We start from the raw sequence: 25,036 nt of genomic DNA, 5'->3' as shown, positions 1-25,036 counted from the left end.
TAGAAAGCAGGTGTTCTTTATTATAGCATGCGGGCCACTTGGGGGATCCTTCCCCCATTTGAGTGTGACAAGTGTTGGAACAGAGTTTTTATCATACACACTGATTACACATTCATTAGCTACCCCACTCCCTTGCCTTTGTTTGACATAGTCACACCCTTACCACAGCAGTCTGATCCATATGTCACAAGTCCTTATGTGGTTCTTTGGGGGTCTGTCTTCAATGTCCAGTGTCCTTTTAGGTGGCTGTTCCTTGACCCCTGCTTTTGAGTGATCGCAATATTGTTTTTCTGCAAGGCTGACAAACTCCTGCTTTGTCAGCCTTGCAGAGCTGAGCTGGTATTCTGCTTACATTTTGCATAATTTCAGTTTGCCTAAGTTGCATACTTTATTTATTTCTCCAAAGCTGTGCTGTTGTGTTCTACTGTCCTTGACAAGAGTAAATGTTACTTGTTCTACTACCCTTATCCAGTAAGTAAAGCACTGTTCTGTTCTGCTGTCCTTATCAGTGAATGCTCCATCCCTGGAAGTGTTCAAGGACAGGTTGGATGCAGCTCTGAGCAACCTGGTATAGTAGGAGGTGTCCCTACCCATGGCAACGAGCAACGAGGCTGGAACTTGATGATCTTCAAGGTCCTTTCCAACACAAACTGTTCTATGGTTCTATACTTGAAAATTGTTTGAGGCCTGAATGCAGCAGAGATGTGCTTTGGCATCCAGAAGAATCCTGACACCAATATATGTGAGTCTCTTTAATCTGCATGTAAGTGTTACATAAATGAATTATTATTTCAATAATGCAACTTTCTATGGGATTATAATCATAGTCATAAAGAAAGAATCCTACTGATTTCAGTCCCTATCTGAAAAGCAAGTCACCTCAAGCTGCTGCACCACTTGAACGCCATTCCATTCCATTAATTCTTCTGAAGCATGGGTGGAAGTTGCAAGAAGGTGCTTTTATTCATTGTTATACTCTAGCTTGCAGCAGATTGAAAATTTTCTGACTACCTAAACAGTTTTTAACAATGGATACTGATTTTACTAAATCAAAACATACCAGCAAAATCTATCACCTTCACTAACATGTAATAAAAAAGTTGTCAAGAAGTTGATTTGAAATATGATACATAATATAAATAATTATATCATTATATTATAATAAAATTAATATTACATTAAATCATGAAATCAAAATATTTTACTATGCCATACTAAATAGGAGCACAATGTAGTTGCAATGACGTTATTGTTTGAAGCATTCCAGTAACTTCAAACCTAAGCTGTTTAGATCTCAAACAGGTTTTTTTTCCAGTATATACCAAATACCTGTCCTAGGGTGACCCTAAACCAACACAATGCCCTTCACTAATCATTCTGGAAGGATCATTTTGAATATATTTCCAAAGATATTTTGACTGCATATTCCAATTTAAGAAAAAAAAAATCAAAATCACTGCACTTATTTCTGATGAAATAAACATTCCAAATTTTGACCAGTATCAAAATTTTTGACCAGTGACTGGGTCAAAAATTTTGACCCATGAACTGGGTCATGCTCCAGTTCATGCTTCGTGCCTTTTACAGTGCACTGTATTGCATTGTGTGGAAAACTGAAGAGTTATAACACTGAACTCTAATGACTCTCAGATCAATAAAGCACTGTGACATGCTGTAATCCCAGGTGAAAGGAAAATTGAGCTGGCAATTGACATCTCGGATCTGCCAGTTCCTTACATTCACAGAGACATTATTATTTAGTCTGGTTGAAAGCAATATTCTAATATAACCAAAGGTCAGGGTTGAGTAATAAATCTGAAGCTAGAGTCAGTTTATCATAATACTGTCATGTAAAAGTCACTATGTATAAGTAAAGGTCAATTTTAGCAAGTCATATTCAAGTATTTTTCCTGTGGGTATGGCAAAAAAAATCCTCTTCTGTGTTATTTGATAAGTAAATATTGAAAGGTATAACAGTAACTAAGTAACATATTAAAATTATCTAATTTTAATCCTGTTGTGTATCAGATTTTCAGATTGCACCATCATTCCAGTCTATTCCTTTAGTTTTTTAGCACATCCCCAAGTCACCTTACCATACATTCTCATCAACTGATGACCAGAAAGAATATTAGCTCATTCTACAAGTGTTTCTGTGGACTTCCAAGGTTTCCTTGCTTTTTGTTTTACTGAAGGCATTGAGAGATTGTCATAGTATTTAGGAAGGGCTTGACTTAGGAAGCAAGCCAAAGAAATACTATGTGCCTTGCTGTGATTCTTTTCTGTGAACTTTTGAATTGATGTAAAGGTACTGTTGTACTTTTCTGTCAGCAAAGTCTAATGGTCTAAAGCAGCACTCTAGTCAAGCAGCTGAAAATATGAAAGCATTCACACACTGTTTCTCCTTAGGACTGCACATTTTAGCTGGAAACCTCTTCCATGAATCAAGAATTGCTATCCAAACCTGTAGTCTTGAGAAAATAACATCAATGTGGAAACTGCGATACACTGAAAAATAGTGTGAGTTTTACTGTTTGAGTAGTACATCTGGATGAGAGGTAAAAAGAAGATCACATTACAAGCAGTAATACAATGCAGCTCATGTTCTCTAGTAGATTGCAATTGAGTCATTGGAGTGGCTGGGTCAAGAACTAGGCAAGACCTGTGAGTAATTAGTGTGCTAACTATTAATGTAAGTAGGGTTGGTTAAAAAAAAAAAAAAAAAAAAAGAAAGAAAGAAAACCCTCATAGGATACAGATTATAGTCAATGTCCATTCTGGAATTCTTACTAATTATATTTACTATCAGAGGTCTATTGAACTTTTCCACTGCTGTAGATATTTGTATCATAATTGCCATTATCAAACCTTTTATGAAGGTTTGCCAAACATCATTACTATTCACTATCTTTTTTCCTTCCCTCTTCTTATGCCTTACCAGTGTTTACTATAGAGATAGTGGACATCAAAAAGACTTCAATTTATGAAGATTATGTCCACTCCATATTTTATTTCAGGAGCAGAAGAGGTTGTGCAAAACTTACATTTTTTACCATGGCAGATTTTGTTACACAGAAGAGATTTCCAAAAGTCTTTTCACTTCCATTAATCTAGTTAAATCAACATTTTCTTCCTAGTCTAAACTTATATAACTTTTACACTATTTGTAATTATTTAATTATTTAAATTGAGCTGCATACATCGACCAAGACTCCTAATTTTTTCATGCAACATCCATTAAAGGTACTCATAAAAACAAGCAATAGTAAATACCATCTGTTGCCTTTGCTTCCCTCCCCATCTCACCATCAGGTATTTGTACACATGGATAAGCCTGAGCCTTTTTTCTCCAGGCTGAACAGTCCCAGCTCTCTCAGCATTTCCTCATATGAAAGGTGCTGCAAGCCCTTAATCATCTTCATGTGCTTTGCTAGACTGGCTTCAGTTTGTCCTGGTGGGGAGCCCAGACCTAGACAGAGCACATGACACCAGGAGAGGGGAGAGGAATCATCTATGTTTCCAAGATTATTATTTTACCCCTAAAAACTAGGAAAACCTTTTTCAAAAGGAATTTTCTTTTTTGTGTCTTTCCAATATCCTTATATTAGTGCATGACACACTGTTTTGCACTTGTTGGCAGTTTACTCAAGACCCATTATTAAAGAACTATTACTTAGAAAGATTTTAGTTCCTCTTGGAATTTCTAGAACTAGCTAAGAATTTTGTCTGCCTGTTTATCAAACCAAAATTCTTGTCCCTAAAATTTGCAAGATGCTTTACCTCCCACGATATCTGTGTTTTACTTACTACATCCTGGTTTTGCAGAGGATGCTTTCCCTGTTCTTTTTCCTCACATACATGGGCTGCTCTGCAATCTATTACCTGACCTAAATATTTTTCACATCTTAGAATTACTTTTCAATCATTAAAACAGTCTCAGGGATGAATAGTAGTAAAAGAAAAAAGTTTAACACAAGTTTTATAACAAGTTTTTATAATCCATATTTCAACCATGACTTTTGGATGAAATATGCTAAACATTTGAATATCATAACACACCATATTTGTATTCCCTTACAATTCCTGGTTTCAGACATAATCAGGACCAATTTAGATATAGACACAGTGGGGGAAAATAAAACATTAATGGGGAAATAAAAGCCATCTCCCAAACTAATCAAAGAAAATACAAATATAAAGAAAAGTTATAGTTACATTTGATGCTCTCTGGTGCGTTTGGGTTTTTTATTTCTTATGGTTAAACAAGAAACAGCAATTCAGACAGCTCTAAATATCCTGTGCAGTAATCTTAGAATTTATGGGTACCTACCTGCTGGTTACAGTTACATAGTATTTTGAATATAATGGTTTAGCTTTAGCTTATTGCCATGCTAACCACTGCAGGCTCCATTACCTTTCAAGTACCTATCATAAATGCTGCCATTAGGCATAGCCTTACTTATGTGATACTGTTCCTAATTTTTCCATATTTAACAATTATGTCCATGTTCTTCATCATTTCACCTGTCTTACTTGATGAAAAGGTGCCTTTGATTCTAACTAGATCAAATTAATTTCAGTCTTGCTTTCATTCTACTTTCTTTTATAACTACATTGCTTTTGGTTCATGTTTTGACAGAACTCAGCTAGAATGCCAAATTCTACATTTCTTTGAAGTGAAGGGCATTGAATTAGGTTAAATGTGGAAATACAAGCTTCCTAATTATGTATGTTACCACTCTGCAGAACCATTAATCTTTTAAAAATAACACACTTGTGCTTCAGAAGGCACTGAATGGGTTGTTGGCTCTCAACAGAAAACATGAACAGTAATGCAAATGTACAATCACTGTTGCAGGGGGAACTTTGGAATGATTTGGGCTTCAAGCTTTCTCATTTGTGAGCAAGACCCAGCTACTACTGCTGAAGAACATGAAATTGAGCTGTCATTACTTACTCATTTTATTTTATAGAGCTAGGAATCATTAGGAATCAAGGATGTGAGTAATGAAAAATGGAGAGTTTATTTGTATCAAAATCTTACTGTTATACCTCTCTTTCCAATTTAGTATTATCTAAATTTGTCCAAAATTATTCAAGTATATTATATTTTTATGAATTCTTCCTTTTATTTCAATATCAAAAAGGTAAGTTTCATCCTATTTCCTTCTCACAATGATCCACCTCTAAGGCATTCCTTAAAATCTAATTTATCTCTAATTCTTAACAAGCATTTTAAGATTGTTCACCTTTTCCAAATATCCCCTGCCTTCAGAAAGGAATCATGCTCATGCTGTTTGAGATTAGTCCCTTAAAGCATTACTTTGCATGGCTAAAGGTCTTCTATATAGCCTAAAGCATTTAGGATTTAGTGTTCTCCTCCATCATTTTAGTTTCAGATAATCCTTAGCCACCTATGGGCACTATTACATGGGAAACTGAATTTCCTAAATTCAGCAAATAACATTTTAATTTGCCTAAACCTGGATATTGTATAGAAAAAAATAAATTACCACATAATGTACCACAAATGACTTTGAGATACAATTAATTGTGAAAAGAAATAAACCTGATTGTGTTTTGCACTGGTTAATATTGGTATAAGAAAGAGTAGCTAAAGTGACTTAACTAATTTTTTCAATTTTTCTTGGGAAATACAGAAAAGAATTGGAGTGTAATTTTGTCTAGCATTCAAGAATGTTATTTTTAAAAACAGGAGAAAAGGAGGGAAGAAATACCTCCAATATGAAGGTAGTTTGAGAGAATTGTGGTTGTTCTGCCTGGGGAAGAAAGCTGGAGAGGGACATTTGACATTGGCAGGAAGTAATAGGACAAGGAGGAATGGCCTTAAACTGACAGACGGCAGGTTTAGGTTAGATAATAGGAAAAAATTCTTTACTGGGAGGTGGTGAGGTTCTAGAACCCTTGCCCAGAGAAGTGGCTGCCCCATCCCTGGAAATGTTGAAGGCCAGGTTGGATGGGGCTTTGAGCAACCTGGCAAAGTGGAAGGTGTCCCTGTCCATGTTGGAGGCATTGGAACAAATGGTCTATAAGGTCCCTTCCAATCCAAACAATTCTATGAGAAGATGACTCTCACAGTAGCTTGGATAATAAATTGTAGGGTGTCTTCATTAAAATTTTAATGCAACAAGGTAAAAATAAATCCAAAACAGAGTACCATACCAACTACTAGAAAAAAAATTAACTCTCTCCTGGATCAAGCTAGGACACATGGTTTTGACACCAGTGGCCCAAGACCCTCACAATTGTAATATTTGTAATATGATGGGACACTTTTTTCTCATCCACAGACCACCTGGAGAAGTGGTAAGTCTTCCTGAGGAGTGTGGAATCACCTACTGCCTTCAAACTACTGATCCTTTGAATAGTTACGCACTGTATTTTTAAGTTCAGAACTCTAAGTGGAATTTTATGGCACTAAATTTGTGCTCTAGGTCTCTAGTTCCACCAGCACTGCAAGATAAAACATAACTTTTAGAACGTGAAATGTGGGACTCATTTTAGGTGCAACCATTTTGTTCTATTTGTAGAAAAATCCTATGATTACCTATAAAATCCAACATATTTGCATATTTTTCTCTTCATGCTGTAAAGAATGTAGTGAATACAGCCTTGCTTATAAGTAGATTTTTCATTGAAATCTGTGAATGGGCATGGTAAGAGAGCAAAACAAGACCCAAAAAATTACTTAACCGTATTTAGGAAGTTCATAACATAAAGAAAAATAATTTACAAACTGACTCTGAGAACACAAGCCAACTTATTTGACAGGTACTGCATGACTGCTTTGGCAGGCTTACAGAATGCTTACCAATGAAGAGGAAGGTAGGACTGGAAAGAAAGCTAATTAATTAGCATTGTTAGTACCTCAGATCCAAAGGACAGCACAGACTTGTAAACAGCATTACTACAGTTTCCCTTGTGCAAAACGAGAGGTGGAAGAATATGGGGGAAGCTAGAAGGTTTGTTCCACACAAACTTTGTTAAGGGAATAAGCAGATGACAGAACTCAAAAATCAAGTCAATCTACTTTCCCTTGTGAATGTTCACTCCACTTACTAAACATGGAAATTCGGGAGTTATGAATGTTAAAAAACCAGGTTGCAGCTCAGCATTTGCCCTAAGCCCTGCTCCAGGCATGTACACTTGTAGCAGAATGATGCCCAGTTTTATCCAGAGCAGCCACTCTGCTCCACCTGAGCACAGGCTGACTTACAGATCTTACCATCCCTTGTAGACCCTCTACTGGAACCCCTCCAAGGTTTCAGATTTTCTGTGTGACATTGATAATTTGATATTGCTGCAGGGGCAGTATAAATATACAGTGGCAAGCTTGGGCTAGTTACACCTCTGCCTGGCTTCTACACTCAGGAGTGCTTTCTGGCTCCTGCACACAAATTTTCCCTTACAGCACTGTAAGCACAATCTTGTAATCCGACAACTTGAGCACAGGACAAAATTGTGAGTAAAAACCAGTTCTGTACAGACTTCACACTGGTATCAGAGTTTGATCTTATAGAGTCTGATCTTCAGACTTGACTTTTCCCACAATTCATTAAGTAAATTAATTTTTGTTGTAGCAAGAACCCTCTCATTGTCTTCAATAACAAAAATGAAATATTTCTGGATATGAATAACTGACACTGAATATGATCCAGGCCCTTTCAAGACATAAAAATATTTTACAAATATACACTACTTAAATCCTTGTTGAATGTGGCCTACCCCCTGATGTAAACATTAAAACTAAAGACTTAATACCTCTCTTACAAGAACTTATCAGAAAAGGTAGTTGAGTAGCTACTGTTGGACTTTTGCCCTCAACATATAAAAGATGAATTTTCACATTATTAAAAGTAAGACCTATCAGTGTAACTGCTTCAGAGTGTCTATGTTGTGACCATAAATTTGCTGCTGTAGTACTGCTCCAGGAGTTTATCCAAGATGTTATATAGAAATAGAATACTATACAGACACTGGGTGTTATGTCCACTATGAATTTTTATATATATAACTAATAATGTGTTATGCACAAATATTGTCAGTGTCTGTAGAGTAGATATACACTTATAGAGATAAACACTATGAATAAAAATGGTCTCATACCTACTTGAAAGCTCCCACTCTGTCCTAAAGACCTATTACATAGTGTCAGACAAGACAGCAATGAGAAATGAGATAATTATATTAAGATGAAAATGAAAAATAGCTAAAGACAGTACTAAAAGTCCTTTTGGTGTTTTATCAATGCAATTACTGAAAGTGTGAATATTTTTTAAAAGACTGTACAGTATGAAAGAAATGCTAAATGTGGGGACAGAAAATAACTGAATGTAATTTGGAAATCCTTTATAATTTGTATACTTTATAGTCTTTTTTTCTAGAAAATGAACACTCTTGTAGATTTTGCAATTGTGGCATTAAAATGCATTCAGAAATGACCTCCAGCATTCTTCACCTTGTTATATGCATAGGTCAATACATTCATAATAAGAGAAGTAGAAATTTGCTCAGATAAAGAGTGTCTGATAAATGATTGCAGTCTTCCATACAAAATCCAAGAAAGGAGCTGCATGAACAAGAAATAAATGAACAAGCTTAGTGGCTTCATTATGGAGGATACAGCTTTGGCCAAACTGAAGCAGTAAATGTCACCTATAACAGATATTCAGTGCCAGAAAACTTAAATATGGAAATGCTGCACTTGTTAAACACTGTTTACATCAGAACATAGATATCCTGCAGTCTCTACATGACATCACAGAGAAAATTTACCAATTCTTCTAACCTTTCTGCAGTTGTTATACCTAACACTAGGAAGGAAGGCTTCTGAATCAGGACTTGGCTGAGTTTTCCAGCATTTCAACTACAAAATTCCAAGCCTCAAGCACCAAATTGTCTCAAATTCCGTCTTATAACAGTTTAATTACACGGCCTTCTAGGGAAGCTTTTGATCTTGGAGTTCCTCACCAGAGGACTGTGCACGATCCTGGTGTTTTAACAGATCCACAGCGCTGGAAGAGACAGCACAGAACACCCCCTTTGGGAAGGTACTTGGGCATTCCCACCTAAAACCTGAACTTACAGTAACCCATGGAACTCCACGTTCTGTGGGCTTCCCCCAGCCCTGAACCAAACTGCTCCAAAATAAAACCACCTGCATATATATTTACAAACCCCGATCATTCAGTGCTGTTTCACTCCCATCTGCCCCAGGGGATCTATTTATAAGGCTTGAGTAGCCCTTCAGGGGTGGGCAGTACCACAGAGAAACACAGCAGTTGTCCCCTCACCTCTGAGGACAGCATCTTCAAATTAAGTGGCCCTCAGGCAGGACACAACATGTAGGGAAAATATGAGTCTAGCAATAGATACCAGAAATACAATCAGAACTGATGAAATTAAAATACCTCATTTGCGTTATCAACCTCCTGATCCAATTTTCTTTTTAACGTGTACTAGAATTCTGATGGAGTTTATATACAAATGATTCAAAATAACTTGCTTAAAAATAGCATCTCTCTGAAAACTTCAGTTCTGTTGTTTCAGGTGGGGTTTTTTATGGTTTTGTTTTTTAAAAAACAGCTTGCTCTATAGAGACTAACTTATAACTGCTTTGATTTATCTGCCAAAGCTCTTTTTAGAATAGGCTTCTACCCTTGGAGAACTAGTGTGAAAGCTGGTAACCAGCCTCTCATCATACAGAAAAAGCAACACAAGATTTCACATGGGAAAAGAATTATGAAGCTACAATGGGAGAAGTAAACAGAACCTGATAGAAAAATATAATATACTTACAGTACGTTGTTTGGATCCAGAAAATTTAGACTTTTCTCTCAGAACCTATAGAAGTTGCATAAGAAAGAGGAAAATGTTAGTATTTATAAATTATATATGATATGAAATATTATATATTTTATTATTAACATCAATTAAATTAATATATTACTATTTTACTATAGTAGTGGTTTGTTTTTTAAACTGAAGATATTTTTAAACACTCACTTGTTTTGATTCTTAGGTTCTTACATATATAAAAAGAAATTATCAACTTTTAAGTAATACTTATCACTCTTATAAAGGTGAGAAGAGAAACACGTGAGAAGCAAAAATAAGCTTATAAAAATATCTTTACATTTTCTGATTTTCATAATCCAACAAATTAAGTGAGTAGAAAAATAAATTTGTAGGGAGATAGTAAATCCCTCACAATATAAGTATGTAAATTTTCATTTATCTCTTAGGAGAAGCTTTTTGGTTTTTTTTAAATAGAAATCAAACCTTTGTTTTTTTTTCAAAATTGTCCCTTGCACATATTGTCCTATGAAACTGTGTAATATATTCCAGAAAATGTTTTAAATAATGTTAATTTTGGAGATGTAGATAATGAAAATACTTTGCATACAAAAAATAGTGTGTTTCATAATAAAAGAATATTACTATAGTGACAGTTCAAGTTGTTATGGTAACAGGGTCTGTGAAAAGGGTAAATGAGCTTACAAAATGTTTAGGTATTTTTCTGTCAAGAATTTATTATATTCAGCTTTCCCATTAAAATTCTTTTGAACTGATTTTGAGGATAAAGTATGAAAAAAAAGAACTATACCGAGATAGAGTGATCATTAATGTTCTGAACTATAAACATCTATTTTGTTTACACTCTTCATATGTTAACACATGTGTAATATTTGTGTACTCTGAAAGGGAGAGCAAGTTCATTAAGATATCCTATTAGCCCATTTCATTCTCATTTTAAAATTTGCCTAAAAAAAGAAAAAGAAAAAAAGGCCAGTCACAGTCAGGCAGTTGCTTTGACTAACAGCAATTTTTAGGGCACATCAGAATTAGCAACTCTGTTGAATCCCAGAGCTCTGCAAGCTAAATGCAGTGCTATGCACACACAGGTGACAATGCCTGTGACAGGGGGCTCCATCTGCCCAGTGCAGTCATTCTCTCCCAGACTGGCAGCCTGTGCTTGCCCACAGCAAGCCTGGGTGGAACCAACCTGTAGGGGCTGCCAGGATGGTGTGGTCTAGGGAAGTGGAGGGAAGGATGAGAGAGGGAAGTCCTGGACTTCTGGACCACACAGGCATGAGGCCCAGAGCAGTCTGAGTGCTGCCTTTTGTCTCTGCTTCAACAGACAGAGAGAGCAGCTGCAAGACAAGACATGGCTTTTGATTCACTGACTGCTTTGTGATCTTCACCTGATCTTTTGTGTTGCTGACCAACGTGACACAGGCCTTATTAATGTTGAATATATAGTGCTCTGCCAAAAAGAGCAACCCTATTCCTTACTTTGTTGGTTCTCAGCAATGGGTCAATTGGCTTTTTGAGCTTCCCTGGAAATAATTTCCATGCTGAGAGTCAATCTGCCAGATATCAAGTGGAAATAAATCACACTTATGGTACTGAAGCAATAAAACTTCCTGTGACTATCCAAAAATGCATGAGAAAAGAGAAATGATAGAAATACTCTGGTTTACACACTGCATATTTTCAATAGATGGTCACATATTTCACACATTTTGACCTAAGATCATAACCTAATCTGACTAATATTATGATGTAACCTATCTGGGGCACTTTCAGAGTAGGGAATTTGATCAAAAATGGGAGAGTAAAAGATTATTTTGCTGAGGATAGGCACTATATTTTGCTTCTGTTATTTTATTATAGATTTTTTAAAAATAATTTTCTAATTTAGTTTCTAATGTAAATGTTCTGGAGAAACAAGGAATCACTTCTAATTGCAGTGAGATACAGGTGAGATCTAGGATATTTTTGTATAAGTAATCTACATTGGAAAAAACAGCCACTCCAGAAACAAGAGTTTTTGATCAAGAGTCCAAACACTGGGTCTGAGCTGTATTTGCAAATCCGGAGAAAGCTATAAATATATATTCTGGAGCCTCATCTGAAGTTAAAGAAATTAGATTAAATGCACTTCTTATGAAAATCCAGAACCTTAGCTCCATGAAGTAACTTCATTTGGAACTAGAGAACACTGTGGGATGACAGAGCTTATTAAATACTTCTCTGTAATTAGTGCAGTGTTTGAACTATCAACTAGTAAAGTCTCAAACTGTACCAGACACCTCCCCTGGCAGATCATTAGTAAGCTGGAAAACCTCCCTTAATTTGGGGATATACCAGAATAACAGACACCAACCATAATTTCTGGATGCACAAGGAGGGAATTCCATAGACTTATGCATCCAGTGTTGATGCATCTACAGTGGGTGTTGCCTGGAGAAAGTAACCTGAATTACATCATTTGAAATACCAGTCCTTTGAAACAAACAAACCCTCCCCAATACATATTTTTTTCCATAAAGGGTAGTCAATTTGTATGAAGAAAAGATAAAAAAAATCTAACACATTATGTCTTTCCCATTTCTATTATTCACGATTCTGTCCAGCTATGTGAAGTGTTTAAACAGTAAACTCTATTTAAACATTCAACAGTAAAATATTTATTCTGTGTTTAAAACTCCTTTTATAGAATAGCAGAAAGTTCAATTGCATAATCCCAGCCATTGTATGTTTCACTGTATGTGGCAAGAAATGCTGCTATTTATAAACCTGTAAAAATAATTCATAATTCATACTACAAATAATTAATTTTACCTTTCTACTTGTAAAATGTGTGCAGTTAGGGGTGTCTGCAGAGACAGGCTTTAAAGACCATTTATAGCTTTCTGTAAACAGAACAGTCTCAGAAAATAAGTGCCTGTTAAAGCTGAATTAATTTTTGAAAAATTGAATATTTGGAGAGCAGTAGGTACATCCCTTATGCATGGAAAAATAAGCACATCCAGTTATAGATCAAAATAGGCAGTAGGTAGAGATCTAACTTTTCTATGGTTTAATACAAGAATATTCCTGAAGATGAATTTGCTGTATACACAGAATTTAACAAAAAATTTTCAGAGATTAAATAGTTTTCAACTGGCCCAGAAGTGCATGGCTAAAGCCCTTACATAATTCTCTTCTTCAAGATGGCTGTATTGATTTTTCCTTCACTGCAGGGAAGCTGCTCCAGTGCAGTGCTTTTAAGACCATTTGTTATAAACCAAGACTCATTCACCCCTGTGGAAAATATTTCAGTATCTTTTGGAGAGACTTAAAACCAGAAAGGTAAGTTTTGGGAGTATGATGCTGTGGAACAGCATAAACTCTCTTGCATGATACAAAAACATCAAGCATTTTTTCTAGGAAGAATTGTGGCAATATCCATTGTAGTACTACTTTCTACATAAGCAGAAACATGAATTAAATGCATGGGGTTTTTTCCTTTTTTTTTTTTTTTTTGCTTGTTTTTGTTATTTATTTATCAATTTAAATAAAAATGCTATCAAAAAATAGTCATATGGAACCAGATCATAAAAAAAGCAATTTAGGTACTAATATTATTTTTTCTATTAACAAAAATGGTAAATTATATCTCATTTTTTTCCTGTTATTCATTACTTTCTGAAAATGTTCTTCATATTGTATCTTTTATTCTCTCATATTATCATATGGGCATCGTAATCTGTTCTGCAAATTGTGTGCTCCACTGATTAATGTTCAGTATATTTGAACCAAATCACAGTTATGATACAGCTCTCCTGATAAAACTATATCTATATGTGTAAATAAGGCAAAGACCCCATCTACATGAGACTCAAAGGCTTTCTATGTAAAGAAGTTAGATATAAATAAGATTATATTTAATTTTCTTCAGCTCCTGAGATAATCTACAAACTAGTCTGCTGTGTGCTGTGCAGCTAAATATTCAGATTATTTAGGATCTCTATTATTCCATTCCTGGTCTATTTTTATGTATACACAGAGTACTTTGTCTCAAAAGTGCAAATATATGCAGTGCTATTTTACTGTTCTGAAACCTCTGTTTATATATTCCAAGCTAGCTGGAACTTTTTCAAGGACCTTCATTATCTCAGACATTTTGAGAATATTTTGAAAGCTTGAATAAATTGCCTAACCACCAAATGCCTGGGGTAGCTAGGCAGTGTCTGAAGACTTAGTGAATTGAGTGACTCTTAAATTAGACATTTGCATGGTTATTTTTAATTAATCACCGTATAAAACGTAATTAGCATGCACCACTTATCATTTGAATAGCAGTTGGCAATTTTTTATTTTGTAAATTCTTCATAGAGCACAGAGTTCAGGAGAAAAGAGGGAATCCCAGAGGCTGATGTCAGGAATAATCGGGGTGATTTAGTTGGCTGATGTCCAGGATATAACATGCAGTATATTTCACTCTTTATTGGTCAGGGTTTTTTAACTTGGACATACACAACTATCCACACTTGTCATAGCTTCTCTTTGTTTTGGAGCAGTAACGTTCTTGCTAAAAAAATAACTGTGAGACTTGCAGAGAAACTCATTCTCAAGTGCTGTGGGGCTGGATGCTGGCTGTAAAGCCATCAGGTAGTACAGGTGAAGGGCCCCTGCTGTCTTCAACATTTGTTTGTGCTGGTATAAATGAAAATGCCTAATGCTGATTTAGAGTGGACTGAAGAACACACAAGAAGAGCTGTAAGGCAGGGAGCATCCCTAGATGAACACTGGGAAGCCAATTTCTTCCTGTCTGGAGGCAGCCCGCCCTTAGCTAGGATTCAGAGGTACGGATCCATCCTAACAAAGGAAGGAATTGATATCAAAAGCTGGTGCACACCCCCAGCATCTCCTAAGACAACAGCTCTCCCTGCCATGGTGCCTAGAGATGGGAAGCACTTTCAGAATCACACAGATGCACTTTCAAAGGCCACACAGAGAACATGATCTGTGCATGCTTGAACAAGTCCATTGCCTGCAGTTACAAGAGATTGGTTGTCTGGTCCTGCAGCACACTGATTGTCTGGGCTCATTAACATCTGTTCTTGATGACATGGCTCAAAAAGGCACTTTGTATTTGTTCTGGAATTGGTAAAGTTTGGAATAATGCAAACTGATTTCTCAGAGACTGTGTTTTCATTCTATCTACCTCGGTAGACATGAAGGTAAGACCACACCTGGCATCTACAGCTCAGTCTTGTGCTCTGGCCAAGACAGATTACTGCTACTAAAGTGAAAAATGTCTTGGGATTTTGCTTTCTTGCAGCTAAGTACACAAATCTATTAAAGGTGACTTGGGCACTAATTTTTAGTTGATCATGTTTCCAGAAGAGCAGCTAAACACAAATATGAAAAAAGCAGGATAAGCTGACAGCATTCTCTTGCACAGAGGACCTTTTCCCTGTGAGCCACACGACAGCATATGGGCTGCATCCTTCACACCATGCATCACCAGTGTGCACTGCACTCAAGAGGGTGCTCCAGAAATTTCATTTCCAATAGAAAGATTTTTATCTTTAGAAAAGGTTTGAAGAATTGCCTAATTTGAGGATGAGTTAATTACTACATTGCATTTAACACTGGCCAAATTATAGAAATAAGCTGAAAAATCTTTCTGAAAGCCAGCTCTCAGTCTATTCTGCACCCAAACAATAGAGAATTATTACTCTTTTGGATTTATACCACTCCTACCTAAGCTTTAGGAGGCTGATTTAAAATAAGACTTCAGCATCTGAAGCACAACTTAGACAGAAGATGGAGACATAAGTCAGAATTTATAGTTCTAGAAGTCCCTGTTTATCTACCTCAGCACACTTAGAACACTTCATCATTACTGCCTCCACTTCTTTATCCCAGTAGGTTCTCAGGAACTGAAAGTTTTTCTTTGGTGTATTTCCATAAAACCTCCATCCTGACACTGCTGAGCAGACAGACCACATGACCTCCCTCCTAAACCTAATACCATATTAAAAATTGTTTCTTTTTTTTCCTGCCCCTGTGATTCTTACCACTTGAAAATTTTCATAGAATGCCTTCAGAATAAAGCTACCCATAAAGTCATGCTAGAGGTCTCTTAATTCTTCTAAATATTGCATAGAAAAATATCATCAAGAACCTTCATGTAGCAACTCAATTGTTAGAGCATCTAAAAATGGAACAAAAAAGAATAAGTACAGCTATAGTAAAAAAAGAAAAAAAAGAACTTACCTGTGAAGGGAAGCTCTAGGTGCCAAGATTATTTATATATTTTCATGAAACATTAACTGGGTAAAACACGTAAATAGACTACAGACATACACACTAGACTTCTCACAGTAATCAGCTACAATTGATATCACAGAATTGCAATTACTGGGTTGTTTGGTTCATCCCTCCCCCTTTCCCTGTCTTTAATGTTCCTTTTTAAAGGAGAACTATCAACAAAGCACTCCACATCAGAGTTCCAAAGTAGAGAAAATTAAAACTTTGAGCCTACTCTGGTAGGTAGGTCTGATAGGTATGCTCTAAAGAGGGAGTGAATATAATATATTCTCTTTACTGAAAAGTCCTTCACAGGTTTTGGTTTCCATTCAGGAGGTCAATGACTTAAAAGCAAGGCACTAGCATTATTTTGTAACGATACCTAACTCTCTTTTTTGATTTAGCCCTATTTTTTTTAAAGTTTGTTATATTCACAACCATAAAAATTAAAAATAAAATCCCTCCACGGTAATATCTAGCTAAATCAACTAGAATAAACCAAATAGTCGAATCTTGAAAACTGCTTGCTCCTAATCACCCTTTTTCCCAGGAGACTCACCTACACATAGCAACATGCTCCAAGCAGGAGGGAATTGCTAATGCCTCACCCAAATCTTGCAGGCAGTAAATGTTTTCCCCAAACCTGCACCCTTCCAGCAGGCAAGTGCTTCAGACTAATCTTTTCCTTTTCCCTATTGCTGTCCAGTGGGGATGCTTCCCAATTTTTTTTTTCCCAGCAAATGCTCCTCAACTTTTCATGGACACTTGAGAGTACAACATAGATATTATCCTAATAAAATGCCATTTTTTCTACTTCAGTAGGTGCTAATAAAATGCCTTTTTTCCCTATTGACACCCTTTAACATACCACTTGTTTTAAGCTGCCTGTATGCTTGTAAACAGATAAGATTGCTGTAAATTGATCCACCTGACATCATTCTTTATGGTGTGGATAGTCAGGATAAAGAGAAGGCCAGGTTAATTACAAAGATGTGTTAATTACGTAATTAACACATCACAATTCTCTGTATCAGGTAGAAAGGAGGAGAACGATGACGGGGAATTGAGTGAAGTTATAGCAGAGATTGGTTTATGCAGCAGGAGAGCAGGGGCTGGCTTTGATGAGACACCACAGCTGAATGTAAATGCACTCTGTCAAAACCTAAATCTCTAGCAGGCTGCATTAATTAGCTCATTCATCTGTCTTCTTGAGAATTCAAGGAGTAGAAGTAACTTAGCAGAAATAACTCAACATACTAACTTAGTCAGGAGTTTGCCTCAGCTTCTAGAAGCCTGGGTGAGTCTGGCCTTTCCTGAACCTCACTGAGATCTACATAGAAGAGGATTCTACTTTAAATTCTCATTCTCTACATCTTACAGTGAGCAGGAATGTAGGAAGGAATAACCTTAAATAAATTTGATTACTCAGCCCCAGAGAGATGAATGCTAGGCTGCTATCGAAGACCTCTATCTTATGGGGCTTTTCCTTTTATTACATATCTCATAAGATATGAGATATCTTGTATCTCATATATTATGATATTTGTCTCTGAGTAGAAAATCAGTTTGGATCCAACATACCTGTAAGAAATGTACCTGTTTACTGATGATCAGTTTGATCCATACCCTCCAAACTATCCGTGAGTTTTTGCGACTTCGAGCTCACATTCCCAATACAAACCAAGGTACCAGAAAAAATCTAACCAGCATAAAATATGAGGTTTAAATGGAATTGAGGCATTTAGGGCATTTGTTGAGCATGTGAGTTTTAATTTCATGTCAGTCTTTTCCAGGCAAAGAAGACAACAATTTACAGAACTCTTCTGTGCAATTCAAAATATTTTTAATCTACCCACTGAATGAATTTTTAAATGCCATTTAACCTTTGAAATGCATAATGCCATCTGTCACTCATACTTTATGCTATCAAGAGATGCAAAATCACTTTCAGGCAATGAGGGTGAGGGGCTCAGCTGTCTTAAAAGGCATGTTCAGAAATACTGACCTTTTCTGAAATAGGGAGGGGAAATAAAAGCTGCGTATTAAAACCCCCCACTCTAAACCAATAGTTTACCTTTTTGGTAATTCGTCCACTCTCTTCTTCCAGTGTTCTAACTAAATGACTTGCAATTCAATATGTTGGTTTCTTCTCTGTTATAGGAATTTCTTTACTTATCAATTTCCAAGTGACTACTTTGTGTCATACCCCTACCAAAAAAAAAAAAAAAAATCCATTATTGATAGTCTTGTCACTAAGCAAAAGTGAATTCAGGGAATTTTTTCATCTCCAGCCTTAGTCTTAATGTGTCTATAATTTCTCAGTTTCTCTATCACCAGCATCTATCACAGGCAGTGAAATTCCATTTTGCCATAAAAATTCTGTAAGCATTGAATCACACATTTGGTTGCTGTTGCCCTATAAATTAGCAATGTCAAATTCAATTCACTCTGATGATACAACTTTGTCCAATCATTCTTTTATTACTTTGAGTCTTTCTTCACTGTTAGGTTGTGACAGTAGAACAACCATACTTGTCTGCAAACCACATACTCAATATTCAACATTCTGAGTGTTACTTATGCAACCAGAACTAGGAAAGAAATAGCAAGGTCTCAGCACACAATTAAAATTATTAAAATTTTTGAGATATATAAAAATTGCATTGATATGTGCCGTGCAATACTTCTCAAACTTTTGCAGCATATGTTTATACTTGGTCTCTTTTATGAGGCTTAAAAATATGAAGTACATAGTGTATATCAAAACCCACTTGGTTTCTTTTAAGTAGAATACTCTTGACCTGTGCATAGTGAAGATATGCTGTAGTTTATAGGAGTTTTTTCTTCCCTATTTCTTTAATTTTATCTCTAATGAATTCTTTTCCCTATTATCTTCTTTCACACAAGTTACTTAGCATTTTCATACTGCTGTCTCTGTGTCATGCTCAGGACTCATGGTTTATCTTCTTCATTTCAGCAAAGTAGTTCCAGTGCCTCTGTAAAACTTAGCATGGATTTATACAGAGCTCTTTTTCATATTTTAAATCTTTGAAGATAAAGCTATTAGATTCTCAGTTTTGTAGTCCACAATTCTAAGCAAGGTCATAGATCTAGGCCTGTATAAAACAAAAAGAATGTTATTTCTGCTACTGGATAGATAAGGTGTAAATCTGTGGTCATTATTTAAAAGATGCAAATCTATTTGCACTCTAACTACACAAACATATTAAATGATGAACTGAGCAACATGAATAATTATTCTTCCATGTTGGCCTTTAAGAGTATTACTTTCACTTAGCTGTTTAAAATTTATGTCAGCTTTTCTAGGTTTATGTCTAGTTTATTTCTAGTTTTCATGATCATACCTTTTCCAGGACAAAATCTATGGCTCATCTTCAAGACTGTTTAACAGTTCCAGGAATAATTAAATCCATGGATTTTCACAGTTCTATCACTCTCTGGATTCCTACTTAGTTAAAGAAACAGCAAGGTACTACCTACTGTTTTACTTTACAGTTTTTAGCTATCTAACTACATGATCTTGTTCGTTAGTTTGTCTTCAGTATTGAAGATATGGATAACACACAGATTTGGAAGTAAAGCCTCCAAGACCTATCAATTAAGTAACAGTTATTTAAGTACATTAGATAAAGAACTGTCTTACATAAATTATGCCAAAAAGTCCCAGCACTGTAGTTGCATGATGATCTATTAATATTGCAAATATGCACTAATCTATCTCCACGGTAAGTATTCATACAGCAAGACACAGCGTAGCAGTTGTTAATCCAAAGGATTATGAAAACCAAATATTTCAACAGAAACCCAGAAAGACTCAGCAGTAGAAATCTGAAAGGAGGTGAGAAGCAGCAGCAAAAAAGGAAGATTGAGAAGTAGAGAAAAGGAGTCACATTGGAGCAGAAATAAGTGGAAGCAGTCATGGAATAGCATTTTATAAAAGATTCTATAAAACGTGAAATTAAATTGGTCCAAGTTGTCGTACCCGACATTATTTTCTCTGTGTGATGGTAATGTACCAAATTTTTTTTCTACATTTACCAATTAGTAGAGGTTCAAAATTCTTTCAAAGAATTGATGAGTTTTAAAAATGAGATATAGCCTTAATTGTAGCCTTTATGAAGTAGATGGGAATAGTTGAATACATATCCAACCTCAGAAGACACATTAACTGCAGAAAATATGGGAAATGTTATCTGAAATGGAGAAGTTTGCAAGAACAGAAACCATGTGAATGAAACTACAGAAAGCTGGTCTGTGTTGTTCAGTGCTTTTAAGAATTGACTTTCAAAATCAGACTTTCATTTTCTTATAGAGACACCATAAAGAGTATTGAGTCATTTTCTTACTTTTCACTAAAACAGCATTGTCATCATGAATCATAGAATCACAGAATATTCTGAGTTCGAAGGGACTCTCAAGGATCATTGAGTCCAACTCCTGCTCCTGCACAGGAGCACCCTAAGAAATCACAACATGTTCCTGAGAGCATTTTCCAAACGCTTGAACTCTGTCAGGCTTGGTACTGTGACCACTTAGCTGGGGAGCCTGTTCCAGTGCCCAAACACCCTCTGGGTGAAAAACCTCTTCTTGATATCCTGAACCTCCCCTGTTCAGCATCACACATTTCCTTGGGTCTTGTCACTTGTCACCACAGAAAAGGGATCGGTGCCTGCACCTCCTCTTCCCCTCACAAGGAAGTTGTAACTACAATGAGGTCTCCCCTCCATCTCCTCTTCTGCAGCCTGAACAGAACAGGTGACCTCAGCTGCTGCTCATCCAGCTTCACCTCTAGACCTTTCACCATCCTCACTGTCCCCTCTGAACTCTCTCTAACAGCTTTATGTCTTTCCTATATTGTGGCGCACAGGACTCAAGGTGAGGCTGTGCCAGCACAGAGCACAGCAGAACAATCAGCTCCCTCGACCAGCTGGCAATGCTGTGCCTGACACATTCTAAATTTCACAATGGTTTGCTGACATTATCATTATTTACACAGAGACTCAGATTATTTTGGAAAATTCTTTTGCAACAGTTTTTGCAGATATTGACTTTGCTTTGCAAGAAAAGTATTTCATATTTCTTTAAGTAAGGTCATTCATGTGACAGGTGTTTAGTCAGAAAAGATAGAACCATGTAATCTCACTGTATAGATGTTTTACTTGTATTTTACATATAGTAAACAAAGAATGAAAGCAAGAAAATAATAACATTCTCATTTTGCAGGGAAAAGCTCTGAAGAACCACCTAGGTTCAAATTCTGTAAATAATTACCCTTTATTAGCTGAAGGTTCTTCCAATAAATGAAATCCAAAGTACGTTCATGGTAATGGAGAGAGTTATGGCACCTTGCTGTGGGAAATGTCCCAGCACATTAATTAAGAAGAACCTTGCATCTACAAACAGTCCTGTGTTTTGATTTGTTTTTCTAAATACACTTTAATTATAAGCTACTAGCTTCACTGACAACAGTGAGGAGCCCAATAAAAAGATCTTGAAGAGCAGGTACACAGTGACATTTTATTACTGACACTTTGATAGCACTGTGTGTTAGGTGCTGCAAGATGTTTTAAAACAGAGAATTATAAACTGTAGTATTGATAAAACAGATGTATTAAAAAACCCTACTTTTTAAATGAAGTGATGGGCACAATTCTGCTTTCACTGAATTCAGAGGTGGTTCCTCAGCTGTACCATCTCTCCACCACATACTGCTCTAAAACATGATAAAAACGCTGAGCCCTGAATGTGCTGGAGAAAATGTCCTTTAAGCCATGGTGCCAGAGACACTTTTGGCCCACATCTCAAGAGTGTCTCTACCAGGCAAAACTGGTCATCCTGTGCAAAATTTTCCCTTCTGTGCTTCAACCTCAACTCTCGCAAGAACTTCTGCTTTTTGACAGTTCAGTGATGCTAATGCCTCTGCTTTCTCTAGCCTCATTGAACAGTGATGACATAATGGATTTCATTTGGGCTTATATGAAGGACAGCACACACATGGAAAGTGAATGCCATTCCTAGATTTTGAGAAGTTTGCTTAGCTTGTCTCATCTTGTTTGTGCACATTTTCTGCAATATAAGGGCATTGGTTAGACCCCATGAAACAGTGAAAAATAAGCTCTTGTTGATGCTCCCATGGAAAAGTATATAATTTGATAGGTATTTGAAATTTGGATTAATAAATGTCTTTAATGTGACATGTAATTGCCAAACTAAGGATAGCAATACCCCAAGTTACATTGCTGGTGTAATCTCTAATGACTTCTGAACAGGTAGATTTAGAGACACATTCCATTTCCATCCAGTCAAAAGCTGTAATAGTGCACCAATCATCAACTGACATTTCAGTTCTGCCTGAGGACAGGGGATTTACAGAAATGGGCACAGGTCAGCATCTAGTAGCTTGTATATTAGGCAAGCGGTACATGAAGTCAGATTAAACAAAAGATTTTAACATAGAAGCACTTTTTACTTAAATATGCATGCTCTTCTGTGGTAATTTCCATAGTTTTTTTCTCATTGTATTACTTACTTGTGTTTAAAAAATCCCAAACAAACAAAAGAAAATGCAAATTCTCTAAGTATGTTTGGAGGACGATAAAGGCATTTCAAATAAAACTTTGAAAGCCTTCAGGGAGATGGTAGCTCAAAACAATCATTCACAGCAAAATGATTACTGCATGTAAGTCACATAAAACAATTGGGAAAAAAATAAAAATCAGTATATAAATGATAATTATTCTATTGATTAATTACTGTTTCATATACAATATTATACTAATCTTTTCTTGTAAAATAGGAAATACTTGCAGTGCATTCCAAGTTTTCTTTAATTATAATAAGTGTCTGCTTTTGATTGAATGCCTAAAGCCTTTCAGGACCTCTGACAGTTTTGTCCCAGGTTGTTGCACAGAGACCTGTTTTTGTATGGAACGCTAGAAATTTAGGAACTCTAAATTCTGATTTTTAGAATTTTCATTTTTGTTTGAAAGCTCAAAGGACTCCAAGCCTGAGACTTTAAAAAAACAAATATAGATAAGTCAAGCCATTCCTTCTTCCCTTTAGAGAGCATATAAAACATGTTTATCCCTTGGGAAGAGTATAAAAGCATATGTGAAGCTAGAGAAAACCCTTGGTGATTAGTTATTTCCCAGAAGTTTCTAATAGTATTTTGCAAACCTGTGGAGAATCATTCCTTCAAGACTTTTTTCTATCCTAGTCAGTTAGGTTTAGTTCTCCAAAGCTGTGCTAATTTTAATTCCTTCAACAGATACTGAAATGTATGTTTCCAGACAATGTGAAAAGCTATTTGGAAGTATTAATGGGTAGGCAGTAAGTTATTCAGCTCTTTCAGTATTAACAGATATGGATGTTTTAAAAAATTGTGCAGAATAGTTGTGATAATGTAAATATATTTGTATGTAGTATTATAATGTTAATATATAAGAGGCAATTTTCACTCTATTAACAGAAGTCATATTAACAGTAAGGGTCTTTCAGTTTTGCCTCTCTTCTGGAATTACCTATTATCGAAAAATAAACTAAATGTCTGTATTAGAGAACCAGCTGAATAAACACATCTGAATTTAGAGTTCTAAACAGATTTTATTTCTTCATGATTGTCATTTTCTCCTCAGGGTTGGCATGTCACCTGTGTGCTATTGAACACAACACTAAGCACTTGATTGACACATGAGATTTTTCAAAGCCATCTCCAAACTCTGCCTTTCAAAAGGAAGTTTTCCTAACTGGATTTCTCATCTAAGTGACTGGTCTGCACCAGACAGGTGGGATGTGTAGTGGTTTACTTCAGGCTCCTGCTCCCTTGGATGCTTCCACTGACAGTGGAGTCACACTTTGGGATTCCTTTCTCCCAACAAGAATATCATAAGGCAGGAGTGAAGTCACTCATGTGGCACCACCCAGAGGACTGGAATGCAGCTGAGAGGTCACTTGCAGCAGAGAACTTGTAGGTTTGGAATGGTTTTCCTGCTTCTCACAAGTGTTAACCTGGGATGAGAGAGGTTCTTCCTCTGCTCAAACCTCTCAAACGGAATGCTTAATTCAGGTTTCACAGTAGAGACAAGGAATTTAGAATAATCACCAGTCTTCCTTTTATATATATCTGGATTTTCTGGTAGATTAGAGTGCAATTATGGAGCTGGTGTTTGAGTTCAGGCCCCAACCTGGTCTTAGCTATGCACTAATATAACATGGACCTGGATTTATGTATGGAATATGTCAACTAAAAACAGCTCTTCTTTTATGTAAAGAAGAGCTGCTTTTAGTTGACATATTCCATGCTTACATAAGTAAAAGAAATACCACAATCCTGTGCAAGACATACCTGATTAGCCCTTTTGCAGCAGATGATGACAGGACTTGGTTCAGTTGTGATACTAAAAAAGAGTGAAAGGGAAATGTGAGATATGAGGGTGACTATATAAATGACAACTTTTGGAAGATCCTTTGCCTTAACGTAATAATTTCCTACCAACAAAACACATGAAGCAATAAAAGACAATGCTAGGAACAAAATTTATCCAAAACCTCCAAGCAAGCTACACCACATCTTGTTACATTAAATTTACTTGTATTTTTTCATGGTTTATATTATGTTAATAAAAAGAATGTCTTTATTTTAATGTTCCACTGAAAAATGGAGTTTGAAATTACATAAATAGGTATACATTATTAGGAGGAGTTCTAAAGAATTTAAGGATTGTGCAGTGATCTATGAAGAGTTATAGACTAAAATTTTGTTCCGTAACTCCTTCTCCATCTTAAAATTATCAGAAATGACCATGAAGGATCTGATGATAAAACATATTTGTGCTAATGCTGCTTTTCACATGATGGTTTACGGAGGCTTGGAAATCAACAGAGACTCATGAATTTGTGGTGTGAAAAG

The 25,036-nt window shown here is 36.0% G+C and overlaps 1 protein-coding gene and 1 long non-coding RNA gene across 7 annotated transcripts in view; one reads left to right on the top strand and one right to left on the bottom strand.

The window, feature by feature from the left end:
• The window catches only part of GALNTL6 (polypeptide N-acetylgalactosaminyltransferase like 6), a 539,467-nt gene that overhangs the window by 473,476 nt on the left and 40,955 nt on the right, over positions 1-25,036 (bottom strand). For 4 of the 5 annotated variants that reach the window (XM_077177323.1, XM_077177322.1, XM_077177325.1 and 1 more), the window contains 3 exons: positions 24,473-24,524; positions 18,182-18,315; positions 9,820-9,864 (listed from right to left, as the gene is read on the bottom strand). The gene's annotated coding sequence lies outside the window, so the exon portion shown is untranslated. The remainder of the gene's footprint in view (positions 1-9,819; positions 9,865-18,181; positions 18,316-24,472; positions 24,525-25,036) is intronic. The other variant, XM_077177326.1, reaches the window with a different exon arrangement.
• The window catches only part of LOC143693963 (uncharacterized), a 112,996-nt gene continuing 100,978 nt past the window's right edge, over positions 13,019-25,036 (top strand). For both annotated transcript variants that reach the window (XR_013182090.1, XR_013182089.1), the window contains exon 1: positions 13,019-13,158. This is a non-coding gene — a long non-coding RNA (uncharacterized LOC143693963). The remainder of the gene's footprint in view (positions 13,159-25,036) is intronic.

This window comes from Agelaius phoeniceus, chromosome 4 (assembly GCF_051311805.1).
Source record: "Agelaius phoeniceus isolate bAgePho1 chromosome 4, bAgePho1.hap1, whole genome shotgun sequence".
Lineage (NCBI taxonomy): Eukaryota > Metazoa > Chordata > Aves > Passeriformes > Icteridae > Agelaius > Agelaius phoeniceus.
The sequence above is the reverse complement of the archived record's forward strand: the minus strand, read 5'-3'. Positions and strand labels throughout refer to the sequence as shown.